The sequence below is a fragment of the Mytilus californianus genome, unplaced genomic scaffold, assembly GCF_021869535.1.
Source record: "Mytilus californianus isolate M0D057914Y unplaced genomic scaffold, xbMytCali1.0.p SCAF_10, whole genome shotgun sequence".
Lineage (NCBI taxonomy): Eukaryota > Metazoa > Mollusca > Bivalvia > Mytilida > Mytilidae > Mytilus > Mytilus californianus.
In genome coordinates, this window is record NW_026262582.1 from 51,541,961 (window position 1) to 51,547,020 (window position 5,060).

The 5,060-nt window shown below is 33.3% G+C and overlaps 1 long non-coding RNA gene across 1 annotated transcript; it reads right to left on the minus strand.

The window, feature by feature from the left end:
• Nucleotides 1-957: 957 nt before the first annotated feature.
• LOC127718833 (uncharacterized) lies at nucleotides 958-4,569 on the minus strand. The gene is made up of 3 exons (XR_007989956.1): nucleotides 3,738-4,569; nucleotides 2,734-3,235; nucleotides 958-2,231 (listed from the first exon to the last, which is right to left on the minus strand). It is a non-coding gene; the product is annotated as an uncharacterized LOC127718833 (long non-coding RNA).
• Nucleotides 4,570-5,060: the final 491 nt, after the last annotated feature.

Sequence of the window (5,060 nt, forward strand, 5' to 3'; positions counted from 1 at the left end):
ACACACCTGTCAAATAATCTGTGAATGAAGTTAATTGATATTAGCACAATAAACACATCTGTCGGGACAGGTAATAAACAAAACACTCTTGTTTCATTGCATGAGATTCAAAGAGGAAAATCATCTAAGCATTATTAATTAATAATAACATTAATTAGTATATCAGATTGTCAGAAACAAAGACAATATAAGGCTAAACAAAAAGTAGGTGTGTATACTGTTTTCCTCCTTCATTAAAAAAATACGATATAAGTAGAAAGGCAGGTATTTTGATTTGCTCAATTTTTAAACCTTGAGTATAACGGAACCACTTGCAACATTACAGCCAATATAAAAAGAAGGCAATGTGGTATGATTGCGAATGAGACAACTTATAATCCACCAAAGTTCAAATGAAGTGGATGTTAAAGCAATTATAGGCAATCGTATGGCCTTTAACAATGAGAAATATCCATACCAACATTGCTGTAAATTTTTTCAGGAAAACTGATTTAAAGGCATAAAAAGTAGGACAAAGAGAGGAAACCCAACACAGTATTTTTTTTATTGGCTTGATGTATGTAATCTCTATTAGAGATGACACCTGGGAAGCTAATTATAATTACCATAATTTGATAAGTAATAATCAGGTTTGTTTCCTCTGGTCAGGGTCATATTCTTACTACATTATTAATATAACCACCTCATAATATGTCACTGGTCAACAATTAGTAAACTAATATATACTGACAGGGGAAAAGGTACAATTGTTGGTATGCCATCAAAACATATAAAATATATATAGGTGACCCGGTCAGTAAGTCAAAACATATATGAAATACATTTTGTGATGAAAAGGTTTGATCCTGTATTTTTTGGTTAAACGAAATATCCATATATTATATGGCGTGAAAAGGCTATTTTTTATATGAGTTTTTCTACATTTTTTGAGTTTTTTTATTCAAGTCAAAGTTGTTTCAGGTGTAATACCACCATTGATTTTCCCCTATTAGTCTTTGTTAAATTTGCACTTTTCAAAAAATTGTGCAGAATTTATCTTTGTTTCAAATAAAGTAATACTTGGCATGAGTAAAGTTTTATCCTGTCCAGTACTATAGACAAAATTTCACATAACATTTCACTGCATATAAGAAAATAACCATCACTGGAAGTTAACCAATCAAATTTTCACCTCTTTTTTTCCTGTGTACAAGCTTCAGTAACCATGTAACCTCAAGTTTCCAAAATATTCTATAGAAACACCAAATAAAACTAGAGGCTCTAAAGAGCCTGTGTCGCTCACCTTGGTCTATGTGAATATTAAACAAAGGACGCAGATGGATTCATGACAAAATTGTGTTTTGGTGATGGTGATGTGTTTGTACATCTTAATTTACTGAACATTCTTCCTGCTTACAATTATCTCTATCTATAATTAACTTGGCCCAGTAGTTTCAGAGGAGAAGATTTTTGTAAAAGATTACTAAGATTTACGAAAAAATGGTTAAAATTGACTATAAAGGGCAATAACTCCTAAAGGGGTCAACTGACAATTTCGGTCATGTTGACTTATTTGTAGATCTTACTTTGCCGACATTTATCGTTTTTTACAGTTTATCTCTATCTATAATAATATTCAAGATAATAACCAAAAACAGCAAAATTACCTTAAAATTACCAATTCAGGAGCAGCAACCCAACAACGGGTTGTCCGATTCATCTGAAAATTTCAGGGCAGATAGATCTTGACCTGATAAACAATTTTACTTCATGTCAGATTTGCTTTAAATGCTTTGGTTTTTGAGTTAAAAGCCAAAAACTGAATTTTACCCCTATGTTCTATTTTTAGCCATGGCGGCCATCTTGGTTGGTTGACCAGGTCACGCCACACATTTTTAAAACTAAATAACCAAATGATGATTGTGGCCAAGTTTGGTTTAATTTGGCCCAGTTGTTTCAGAGGAGAAGATTTTTGTAAAAGATTACTAAGATTTACGAAAAATGGTTAAAAATTGACTATAAAGGGCAATTACTCCTAAAGGGGTCAACTGACCATTTCGGTTATATTGACTTATTTGTAAATCTTACTTTGCTGAACATTATTGCTGTTTACAGTTTATCTCGATCTATAATAATATTCAAGATAATAACCAAAAACAGCAAAATTTCCTTAAAATTACCAATTCAGGGCTAGCAACCCAATAACGGGTTGTCCGATTTATCTGAAAATTTCAGGGCAGATAGATCTTGACCTGATGAACAATTTTATCCCATGTCAGATTTGCTTTAAATGCTTTGGTTTTTGAGTTAAAAGCCAAAAACTGAATTTTACCCCTATGTTCTATTTTTAGCCGTGGCGGCCATCTTGGTTGGTTGACCAGGTCACGCCACACATTTTTAAAACTAGATAACCAAATGATGATTGTTGTCAAATTTGGTTTAATTTGGCCACGTAGTTTCAGAGGAGAAGATTTTTGTAAAAGATAACTAAGATTTACGAAAAATTGTTAAAAATTGACTATATAGGGCAATAACTCCTAAAGGGGTCAACTGACCATTTCAGTCATGTTGACTTATTTGTTAATCTTACTTTGCTGAACATTATTGCTGTTTACAGTTTATCTCTATCTATAATAATATTCAAGATAATAACCAAAAACAGCAAAATTTCCTTAAAATTACCAATTCAGGGGCAGCAACCCAACAACAGGTTGTTCGATTAATCTGAAAATTTCTGGGCAGATAGATCTTGACCTGATAAACAATTTTACTTCATGTCAGATTTGCTCTAAATGCTTTGGTTTTTGAGTTATAAGCCAAAAACTGCATTTTACCCCTATGTTTTATTTTTAGCTGTGGCGGCCATCTTGGTTGGTTGGCCGGGTCACGCCACACATTTTTTAAACTAAATAACCAAATGATGATTGTGGCCAAGTTTGGTTTAATTTGGCCCAGTTGTTTCAGAGGAGAAGATTTTTGTAAAAGATTACTAAGATTTACGAAAAATGGTTAAAAATTGACTATAAAGGGCAATTACTCCTAAAGGGGTCAACTGACCATTTCGGTTATATTGACTTATTTGTAAATCTTACTTTGCTGAACATTATTGCTGTTTACAGTTTATCTCGATCTATAATAATATTCAAGATAATAACCAAAAACAGCAAAATTTCCTTAAAATTACCAATTCAGGGCTAGCAACCCAATAACGGGTTGTCCGATTTATCTGAAAATTTCAGGGCAGATAGATCTTGACCTGATGAACAATTTTACCCCATGTCAGATTTGCTTTCAATGCTTTGGTTTTTGAGTTAAAAGCCAAAAACTGAATTTTACCCCTATGTTCTATTTTTAGCCGTGGCGGCCATCTTGGTTGGTTGACCAGGTCACGCCACACATTTTTAAAACTAGATAACCAAATGATGATTGTTGCCAAATTTGGTTTAATTTGGCCACGTAGTTTCAGAGGAGAAGATTTTTGTAAAAGATAACTAAGATTTACGAAAAATTGTTAAAAATTGACTATATAGGGCAATAACTCCTAAAGGGGTCAACTGACCATTTCAGTCATGTTGACTTATTTGTTAATCTTACTTTGCTGAACATTATTGCTGTTTACAGTTTATCTCTATCTATAATAATATTCAAGATAATAACCAAAAACAGCAAAATTTCCTTAAAATTACCAATTCAGGGGCAGCAACCCAACAACAGGTTGTTCGATTAATCTGAAAATTTCTGGGCAGATAGATCTTGACCTGATAAACAATTTTACTTCATGTCAGATTTGCTCTAAATGCTTTGGTTTTTGAGTTATAAGCCAAAAACTGCATTTTACCCCTATGTTTTATTTTTAGCTGTGGCGGCCATCTTGGTTGGTTGGCCGGGTCACGCCACACATTTTTTAAACTAAATAACCAAATGATGATTGTGGCCAAGTTTGGTTTAATTTGGCCCAGTTGTTTCAGAGGAGAAGATTTTTGTAAAAGATTACTAAGATTTACGAAAAATGGTTAAAAATTGACTATAAAGGGCAATTTCTCCTAAAGGGGTCAACTGACCATTTCGGTTATATTGACTTATTTGTAAATCTTACTTTGCTGAACATTATTGCTGTTTACAGTTTATCTCTATCTATAATAATATTCAAGATAATAACCAAAAACAGCAAAATTTCCTTAAAATTACCAATTCAGGGGCAGCAACCCAATAACGGGTTGTCCGATTCATCTGAAAATTTCAGGGCAGATAGATCTTGACCTGATGAACAATTTTACCCCGTCAGATTTGCTCTTAATGCTTTGGATTTTGAGTTATAAGCTAAAAACTGCATTTTACCCCTATGTTCTATTTTTAGCCGTGGCGGCCATCTTGGTTGGTTGACAGGGTCACGCCACACATTTTTAAAACTAGATACCCCAATGATGATTGTGGCCAAGTTTGGTTAAATTTGGCCCAGTAGTTTCAGAGGAGAAGATTTTTGTAAAAGTTTACGGACGACGGACGACGGATGACGGACGCAGGACGACGGACGACTGACGCAAAGTGATGAGAAAAGCTCACTTGACCTTTCAGGTCAGGTGAGCTAAAAATAATGGTGCTTTGAAACACCCAAGATATATGATTCAGATTTTTTTTACTGCAAATTTTTTTTCAACCCTTTTTCGTATGCAACCGGATGTGAATACTATGATTTGGTGGTATTACACCTTCAAGAAAGTCCCGAATGTTTCAATTATGTGCAACTTTAAATGACCATCATGATCATCCACTTCAGGAACAAATAAAACTATTTGGTGATACTCGTACCAAATTAAGTGATCTTTCAGCAATCACTACAACAAGACTAAGTCCACTAAATTTATGGCATGGCCTCATCAACTCCGACTAATTAGAAAACATTTTATTGATTACAAAGAAATTAGTCAAACATATCTTAAATATAATCTGTATAATGTCTACAAAAGATAAACTTTTTTAACTCAAATAAGAACATTCTAAAATTCAAAAAGGTAAAATTATCAAGCAATACTGACAATTAGAGCTAATTTCCTAATGCTTGTTAAGATTAAGACTTTGGT